Source organism: Raphanus sativus, chromosome 8 (assembly GCF_000801105.2).
Source record: "Raphanus sativus cultivar WK10039 chromosome 8, ASM80110v3, whole genome shotgun sequence".
Taxonomy (NCBI): domain Eukaryota; kingdom Viridiplantae; phylum Streptophyta; class Magnoliopsida; order Brassicales; family Brassicaceae; genus Raphanus; species Raphanus sativus.
The window spans coordinates 16,964,241-16,974,271 of NC_079518.1; the positions used below are offsets into that span (position 1 = coordinate 16,964,241).

At 43.7% G+C, this 10,031-nt stretch overlaps 2 non-coding genes across 2 annotated transcripts; one reads left to right on the plus strand and one right to left on the minus strand.

Moving 5' to 3' along the window:
• Positions 1-2,368: 2,368 nt before the first annotated feature.
• Positions 2,369-2,475, minus strand: LOC130499345 (small nucleolar RNA R71). The gene has a single exon (XR_008938224.1). It is a non-coding gene; the product is annotated as a small nucleolar RNA R71 (small nucleolar RNA).
• A 6,300-nt stretch (positions 2,476-8,775) lies between these two features.
• On the plus strand, positions 8,776-8,882 carry LOC130499340 (small nucleolar RNA R71). The gene has a single exon (XR_008938219.1). It is a non-coding gene; the product is annotated as a small nucleolar RNA R71 (small nucleolar RNA).
• Positions 8,883-10,031: the final 1,149 nt, after the last annotated feature.

The following is a 10,031-nucleotide window of genomic DNA, read 5'->3' on the forward strand; positions in this document are numbered from 1 at the left end:
GGATTTTTCTATGCAAATAAGAATGTAATATGCAATGCATGAGACTCAAAATCATGGAAACAAACATTATCAAATACTTGGTACCCTCCTCCACACTTAAATCACACAGTCTCTGTGTGAGTGAGGTACCCAATGAAATTCTAAAATGCAAAGAAAAGATGGGAGAAGGGAAGTTTCCAGTTACCTGAGACGGGAGCGAGGTGTAGGGGTCGCTGCGGCAGGTCGCTCCCAGCTGGAGCGACCTCGTGACTTCGCTGCGGAGACCTCGCTCTGATGTCCGAGTTTCTGCTCCACACCTGCACACAACTTCATTTTCCCATTGTTTTATGCAGTAAGATGAAAATGTAAATACTAATGCAATATATACAAGGATACTCATGGGACTTCCTCCCAAGTGAGCTTGTTTTAAGTCTCTAGCTTGACTTTGCCTCCTTTGGATCAGGCTGGAGTAGGTGCAGAAAGTGGAGTTAACACCCCATCTTCCTCGGGTGGTAGCTCACCAAGGTGATCATTGATATATGGTGTTTTATACATCATTGTATATATGTTTTCTAATTGGTTTTCAAGTCTTTATCGAGTCTTTCTAGTCCTTTTCGAGTCATTACAGGTCTGGAGTTGCACTGGATGGGAGATGGACCTGCTGGAACAAAAGAAGCAGAAAACAGTGCAGTTTGGTGATTTTCACGCAGAACAGTCTGATGACTGTTCCCGATCAAGCGGAACAAGCAGACGGAGTGATCCCGCTGTTGTTCCCGACGAATAAGGAAAATACAACATCTCGGGATTTGCCCTAATTATCCTATTTTTCTCTCCCAGCCGCCTGTGGCTTTGATATATCATATTTTCTGTTTTCTCATTATCATTCTACGCTATTCTAGACACAAGAAACCATTGGATTTGCTGATTGTAAAGGGAGAAGGCTACATCTCTCTCTCCATAGAGAAGATCATCCTGAACCCTATCTTTGTTTCTGTTATATTTATGCAGTATTATTCATCTATGAACTCTGTGTTTTCTCTGTTCATGGCTGAGTAGTCGGCTAGCTTGTCTAGGGTTCTAGGGTGTTGATTTCGTGAGCTAAACATAGATAAGTGAATCCATTGATTATCTTCATTCATAACTGTTCTTACTGCTTGCATTAAACTGGCCGCTTAATGTTAGATCATAGGTTTAATCTGATCATCAAAAGTGCTTAGGTTGCTAGATCTGTTTTGAATGAGCATTGCATCCCTAATCAGCGAAAGTAGATATTAGGGTGTTCTGTGAACCTATCGGACTTGATCTCTATTGCTTGTTGTCGCTTCTCACCTCAACGACAGTTAGACGGTGAGATCGATCAGCATAGGGAGCAGTACCACGACAGTGGACTGTTCTACTTGAGTGATCCGAGTTCTAGACTGTTCTTATTAGCACTTGAATAATTGTTTAGCTCACAAGTATTAACACCCGATGAAGTAACCCTAGGCTGGCTTCTCTTTAAATTGAATTCTCATTTATATTATTTTACTTGCTTTGCATGTTACCCTCAAAACAAAACCCCATATTTGTTTTAGCTAAGTATTGATCCAATAGAAATAAAGTGTAAGAGTTGGTCTCTGTGGATTCGATCCTAAAGTGCTACATCGACATACCATTCGATTGTGGTAGTGTGCACATTAGGTTAATTGGTGTGCGTGAACACGAATATCAATTTGGCGCCGTTGCCGGGGACCATCTTTTTACCTTTATTTTTCGGTTATTTATTTAGTCTAAGACCTCTAACTTGCTCTTTTCTCTTTGTTGCAGGAGATCGCAAGGTTTAGAAAAACAGAACATACAACAATCAAGGCCAACCAACACCACCATGGGTGATCACGGCCATCAGGATGATCTCGCTGCAGCAATGCAACTGATGCAACAGCAGATGCTTCAGATGCAGCAGACCATCCAAGCTCAGCAAGCAGCTGCAGAACAATCTGCTCAACAGGCTGCTCTCGCGCGGCAGGAACAAGCAGCGCAGACTGTTCCAATCGGGGAGAGAAACCTTCCGCGGAACATTCCTACTACGCGCTCTGCCATTGTTCCTCCACTCTGCACCAGGCAGGACTTCGAGATCAAGCCTGCTCTGATTGATCTGGTGCAGCGAAAAGTGTTCTCTGGTTTCTCTGCAGAAATTCCAATGGAGCATATTGAGAATTTCGAAAAAGTCTGCAGTTTCACTCGTGCGAATGGTGTGCCACCAGACTACATCAAGTGCATGCTATTCCCATTCTCTCTTGATGGAAAAGCTGCACGGTGGTTGAACTCTCTCCCTACCGGCTCTCTCACTTCGTGGGAACAGGTCCGATCAGCGTTCCTCAACCATTTCTACTCTAAGGCGAGAACAGCTACATTGAGGAACAAGATCACCTCATTCAGACAGCTCCATGATGAGCCTTTTTGTGACGCATGGGAGCGCTTCAATGACTACCAGAGAGAATGTCCTCACCATGGATTTGATGATGATTACCTCCTGGGCATTTTCTATGATGGGGTGGACTGGAAATACCAAGGTGCTCTAAACTCTTCGAGCAATGGAGACTTCATGACTCAGACCACTGATGGAGCGCTCCAGCTGATTGAGAACATGGCAGCTAGCTCAGCCAATGAGAATCAGGAGAGCAACCGCTCCAAGAAAGGGAACAGTGTACACACCCAGAAAATTGATGAGCTAACAGCTAAGGTCGATCAGCTACTGCAGAACAACCAGGCACAAGGATCTGGGTATCAGAACACCACCCCGCAGAGCAATCAGCAAGCTGTTCCAGCCGCGAGTGCTCCAACTGCAGGGAACAGTCCGCCGGATGATCTGAAAAATCTGAACATTATGATGCAGCAGATGCTCCAGAGCCAGCAACTTCAGGTCAAGGCACTGAATCAGGTTACCGTAGACATCAATACCAGGATGGACAGCATGTTCACTGAGCTGAATTCAAAATATGATACTGTGAGCAACCACATAAAGAGGATTGATGTTCAGCTTGCTCAAACTGCTGAAACTGTTAAAAGGCAGCAAGAGATCATTCGTGGAAAGAGTGTGATGAATCCTAGGGTTGAGCACTGTAATGCAACCGAGCAGAGCCGTGAGAAATCTGAGGAAAAACAAGCGGAACAACTGTTCGCTGAGACTGTTCTGGGCGCAGAACAGAGAATAGAGCAGTCTGCTAGCTCTAGAGTGACTGCTCCGGCGACTGCTCCCGCGACTGCTCCCGCCCCCGACGGATCTACTGATATTCCACCAGTGCGAGTCTATGTTCCTAAGGTTCCCTATCCGATTCCACCTAGACACCTGAAGGTGTTGCCTAAGGTTGATGACCCTGGAAAATTTGCTTTTCCATGTTCTATTGCTGGAGTAGAATTTGAGGAAGCTCTTTGTGACTCTGGATCTTGTGTGAATCTTGTCTCAAAGGCGATTGTAGACAAGTTAGGCATTGCTGATGTTGAGCCTTCTAAGGTGACTCTGACTTTTGCAAACTCTTCCAGAGCAGTTCCTTATGGCACCATTCGCAACCTTCTTGTCCAAGTTGGGGACTGTGTTCTCCATACTGAATTTCAGGTTGTTGAGATGAACAAGGATCATGAGATGCCTTTGATCTTAGGAAGGACATTTATGGCTACAGTGGGAGCGATCGTTGATATGCCTAATAAGAGAGTCTCCTTCTCCCACATCAACAAGAATGTCTTCTATCAGGCTGTTCCCACCAGATTTCAGAAACTACACGCCTCTTGCATCTCAGTGTTCAGTGGAGAAAAGCTGAAGGTTGTTCCAAGGAAGGAGCTTGAGAAAAACAGTGAGATCAAGGAAGTCCAGGATGGAGATCCTCACACTGATACCCATACACTCAGTGGGAATGCTAAGGTGAATGTAAAAGTCCAGAAGAAAAGGGCCAGGAGAGATCCTACCATGACTTTGATACCTTGCATGTGTGATGAGAAATCCATTGAATATGAGGTAAAGTGCAAGGGTACTTCTAAACCTTTCTCCAAGGTCAGAGTTATTCTCACAGATGAGCTGAAAGAGAAAGGAGAAGCTGCTGTGAAAGGGTTGTTGAGCAGAGTTTTGAAGCTGAACATGTCTGATTGTGGAGCTTGTTTTGGAACAAGCCCTCATGCTCAACCCGACTGATCCCTGTCACCAAGTCAAGCTAGTGACTTTAACCAAGCGCTTGGTGGGAGGCAACCCACTGGTAAGTGTAAATATAACTTGGTTTTGTTTTTGTTTGCTTATTTTCGTTTTAGTTTATTGAGTTTCAGGTCAAAAAGCAGAAAAATTTGAGATACTTCGAAAAATTCTGGGTTGCAGAAACGGAGCTCCCTGTTCTGCAGGAGCCAAGAACAACCGCCCAGGTGAAAATCTGGCGACAGAACACCCAGAATTTTTCGGAGCACCCGCTCCAGGTAAGTATCTCGACCAAAAAAAAAATTGTAAATTCTTGTTTTCACCTTCTCTCTGATTTATTTTCACACCGAGACGTTGTGAAGTAAGTCTGGGGGAGGGTCTTCGTCGTTTACTAACTCGTTTCTTTCTTTTGTTTTTCTCTTGAGTCAGTTTGAGTCAGTTTTTAGGATCGAGTCAGTCAAAGTTTTGTGGGAATTAGGACCTTATTCTGTGTTGATCACTAACCACCTCGTGCTTTAGTTGTCTTATTCAGTGACCTTAGCAGTGGCGAAAGACACACATGTGGACCCGGAACACCCTGACATATCTCACTTGATTCTCCAGAAGTTCTCAGCCGATCAGGTTACACTGGGTAGACTTAACTCCAAATAACTTGAACCTAATCTTGACTGAAATTCTTCTTGTTATGGGCACTAGATCAGGGAAACGAGAACTACACTCAGGACTTCTTATTCTTTCTATCCATCTTGTTGTTCCTGAGTGGCTAGCTCATCTTTAGCTAGTTCCCACCCTGAACCTTAGCCTTTATTCCACCTTCATGCATTTGTTTTTCAGTGTTATATGTGCAGATATGTGCAAAAAGGTCGGAGAGGAAAGGATCGACGCAGCCTCTTACTCGTTACTGCTGCGCAGATTCAGTCAAAAGGAGAACAAGCAGATTAAGGGAGCAACCGCTCCATAACCAATGAGCTGTGCAAGAACATGGGTGGAGAACCAGAATGATTTGAACCAGAAGAACCACCAGTGGCAATCCAAACATCACATGTTACCTCCTTCTTCGTCACCCCACCATCTAAAAAAAAAAAAAAAAAAAAAATCTTTCATTTTGTTTAGCATATGGTGATGGAGAAGGAGAAGAATTCAGGATACATGAGCCACTGGAAAGGTCAAGCAGAAGAGTAGGTATCAATTTGAAGGGATGAGGAGCAGACAGATGAGCGGAGCAGTCTGATGATTGTTCCCGAACGAAAAGAACAGTCGCTCCTGAGTTAGCAAAATGAGTAAGGGGCTGTGGACATCAATGGAGCCGTCCTCTCACGACTATTTTGCGCGATATCTGCATCCACTACGAAAAGTTGGTAGCCCCTAAATACTCTTTAGCTCCACCATAAAATTAGCCTGTTCCACACCTAGTCCGTCTACCCTGAATAGTGCCTGTGATGAGAAGCTCACGCTGCTCTTAAATGAATGTAGGGAGTTCTGTCTCGATAGTGTTGCTTTTTCAGGTTTGAGATGTAGAGTATGAAGCCGATTTTCGAACAGCAGTCAGTGGGGTTCTGGTAAGGGTGTGTTGTCATAGTTTTACTGCTTGTATGGTTCAGAGATTCGTGGTTAAGGTATGGTTGCTGAGAATAGGAGAGTTCCCACACTTTCAAACCTTTCTCCCTGTTCTTGATACTTGGTCTTGTTCGAGGACAAACAAGGATCTAAGTCTGGGGGAATTGATATATGGTGTTTTATACATCATTGTATATATGTTTTCTAATTGGTTTTCAAGTCTTTATCGAGTCTTTCTAGTCCTTTTCGAGTCATTACAGGTCTGGAGTTGCACTGGATGGGAGATGGACCTGCTGAAACAAAAGAAGCAGAAAACAGTGCAGTTTGGTGATTTTCACGCAGAACAGTCTGATGACTGTTCCCGATCAAGCGGAACAAGCAGACGGAGTGATCCCGCGGTTGTTCCCGACGAATAAGGAAAATACAACATCTCGGGATTTGCCCTAATTATCCTATTTTTCTCTCCCAGCCGCCTGTGGCTTTGATATATCATATTTTCTGTTTTCTCATTATCATTCTACGCTATTCTAGACACAAGAAACCATTGGATTTGCTGATTGTAAAGGGAGAAGGCTACATCTCTCTCTCCATAGAGAAGATCATCCTGAACCCTCTCTTTGTTTCTGTTATATTTATGCAGTATTATTCATCTATGAACTCTGTGTTTTCTCTGTTCATGGCTGAGTAGTCGGCTAGCTTGTCTAGGGTTCTAGGGTGTTGATTTCGTGAGCTAAACATAGATAAGTGAATCCATTGATTGTCTTCATTCATAACGGTTCTTACTGCTTGCATTAAACTGGCCGCTTAATGTTAGATCATAGGTTTAATCTGATCATCAAAAGTGCTTAGGTTGCTAGATCTGTTTTGAATGAGCATTGCATCCCTAATCAGCGAAAGTAGATATTAGGGTGTTCTGTGAACCTATCGGACTTGATCTCTATTGCTTGTTGTCGCTTCTCACCTCAACGACAGTTAGACGGTGAGATCGATCAGCATAGGGAGCAGTACCACGACAGTGGACTGTTCTACTTGAGTGATCCGAGTTCTAGACTGTTCTTATTAGCACTTGAATAATTGTTTAGCTCACAAGTATTAACACCCGATGAAGTAACCCTAGGCTGGCTTCTCTTTAAATTGAATTCTCATTTATATTATTTTACTTGCTTTGCACGTTACCCTCAAAACAAAACCCCATATTTGTTTTAGCTAAGTATTGATCCAATAGAAATAAAGTGTAAGAGTTGGTCTCTGTGGATTCGATCCTAAAGTGCTACATCGACATACCATTCTATTGTGGTAGTGTGCACATTAGGTTAATTGGTGTGCGTGAACACGAATATCAATCATCAGCAGGAGGGCCCATTTCTTCGATGATGAAGGCTTGTCCAAACACAGTGGGGCTCCTCATTTTCTCCTTGATGTCAAAGTGGAGGGTGTTCTCTTTACCCAAATGGAGGTCAATCTTGCCTTCTTTCACATTCACAATAGCTCCTGCTGTAGCTAAGAATGACCTTCCAAAAATCAATGGGTCTTGAGGCTCCTCACCCATTTCAAGCACCACAAAATCTGTAGGTATCTCATACCCTACAATCTTCACAGGGAGGTTCTCTAGGATGCCCACAGGGTACTTCACTGAACGATCAGCCATTACCAGAGAGAGTCTACACTTCTTGTATTGAGTGAAGCCAAGCTTCTTTGCCACAGACAAAGGCATCAAGCTGACCCTAGCTCCCAAATCGCAGAGACATTTCTCAAATACCATAGGTCCAAGAGCAAAAGGTAGTGTGAAGCATCCTGGATCCTCTAGCTTCTCTGGAGCATCAAGCCTCTGAATGATGGCATTGCACTCATGACTCAGAACCATCATGCCCTCCATCTCCTTCTTCTTAGCAGCTACAGCATCTTTCAGGAACTTGCTGTATTGAGGAATCAGCATGAAAGCATCAATGATGGGCATTGTAACATGAGCTTCACTCATCTGCTTCTCAAACAAAGCCTTGTACTTCTGTAGCAGCTGCTTCTTGAATCTACCAGGGAATGGAAGCTTGGGTTCATAGGGAGGAGGGACAGAAGAGCTCTCACCTGCTGGAGCAGCAGATTCACCATCTTTTGTTGTCTTCTTCTCTTCTCCAACCTTTCCTTTACCCTTATCTTTCTCAATCTTCTCCAAGATCTCATCATCTGTCTTCTCATCAACAATGACCACTTCATCATCTAGGTTGATGGCCACCTCCTCACCTTGTTTCTTAGCATCCTTGGTGAGGGTTACAGGAGTCAACTGCTTACCACTCCTAAGTGTGACAGCTTTTGCTTCCTTGGGGTTTTGATCTGACTTTCCAGGTAGATATCCTTGCTGGCGGTTCTGGTGGGAGCTCATGGAAGCAAACTGATTCTCCAAATTCTTGACAGAAGAAGCAAGGTGGGAGAATTTGTTATTGAGCTCATTGTAGCTCCCATCAATCTTGGAGTGAAGGTTCTTCAGCTCATAGCCCACATGCTTCTCACTTCTAGTCTGAGACTCCAAGATCTGTTTCAGTAAGGCATCAGTGCTGCTCTGTTGAGGGGCAGAGGAGCTAGGAGAGGAGTTTTGCTGAGGCTGATAGTTGCTCTGCTGGTTGTTTCGAGGCTGATAACCACTCTGCTGGTTGTTTGAATAGGGCTTCTGTTGGTAGTTGTTGTACTGAAAGTTGGGTTCCTTCTTGTACCAGCTACCATTACTGTTGATGAAACACAATTCTTCTTGCCCTTCCAAACCCTCAACCTCATTGACAGTAGGAGGTATCTCCTGGCTTGGGTTGCCAACAAAGTTCACCTGCGCTTGCGTGGCCCTATCAGCAAGGAGTGTGTCAATCTTCTCTTGAAGAGCCTTTATCTCATTCCTTGTTTGCTTGTCATCACCTCTACTGCTTCTGTCATGGTCTCCACTGTAGACTACATCACTCTTAACCATGTTGTCAACCAGAGCCTCTGCCTCTTCCTCAGTTCTCCCCAAAAAGAACCCATTGCTAGCTGTATCCAGTCTGGCTCTGTACTTAGGAAGAGCACCTCTGTAGAATGTGCTCAGCAAGCTCTCCTTAGAGAATCCATGGTGTAGGCACTGAGCTTGATAACCATTGAATCTCTCCCAAGCTTCACTGAATCCTTCCAAGTTCTTCTGTTGGAAACTGGAGATCTCATTCCTCAACTTAGAAGTTCTTGAGGTAGAGAAGAACTTCTCCAAGAATGCCCTTTTGCAGTCTTCCCAAGTGGTGATGGAGTCACTTGGTAGAGACTTCTCCCATTGACGTGCCTTATCCCCCAAAGAGAAAGGGAATAGCTTGAGCTTTAAAGCATCCTCTGACACACCATTAGTCTTTGATATACCACAGTAGCTGTCGAACTTATCCAAGTGATCAAATGGGTCCTCCACAGCCAGACCATGATACTTGTTGTTCTCTATGCAGTTTAGCAGTCCTGACTTGATCTCAAAATTGTTAGCAGCCACAGCTGGTGCTCGGATTCAAAGTCTAGGACCATGGATGTTGGAGCAGTCATAAGTGCCAATGGGGCGAGCTGGTCGCTGTTGGGGCCCTTGTGGAGCATTGTTTACTCCATTGGGGTTCAGAGGATTTTGTGGATCAGCCATCTCAGCTTCCTGTGTCTGCAGTAAAGCTTGTTGCTCTTCTTCTCTTCTTTTTCTAGCACACTCTCTCTCTAAAGCTCTGATGTCTGCGGCTCTTGGAACAAGGTTTGATGTACCCTTGCTCCTCAAGTTCATACACCTGAAAATCACAAAGAGTGAAGAAGAGAATCAGTAACTTACAAAAATAAAAATGACTTAGTCTCAAGCAAATGACTAAATCTCAATGTTAAAATCAAACTCAAAATTTGGCAACGGCGCCAATTTGATGATAGGAGTTTTGAGGCTCCTAAGTCAAATGATAGTACAGTGGAAGTAAATCGTCGAACCAGTTCTAAGGGATTCAAATGAAGAGAGAATGCAAGTATTTGCCTAATCTAAGTGCAATCAGTGAATTGGATGGCTTTTAAACTAAAACTAGAATGCAAGAAACAGAAATGATACTTTTAAGCTATTGGAAAGGAGAACTCATGGGTATAGGGATTTAGACCTTGGGTGATCTGGTTTCGATCTAAGGAATGCAAATGATAAATCAAACTATCAACCTTAAGCCTAGACACAATTCTAAGCAAGCTCTATGTCTAGATGAATGCTCATTTGCTAACATGTCTCAAACATCAAATGTCTTTGGTTGAATAACATGCAAGCAATCATTACTAACAAGTCTATTAGCTATCTTAGCATCTTTAACAACAAATGTCTTTGGCAAAGTACACT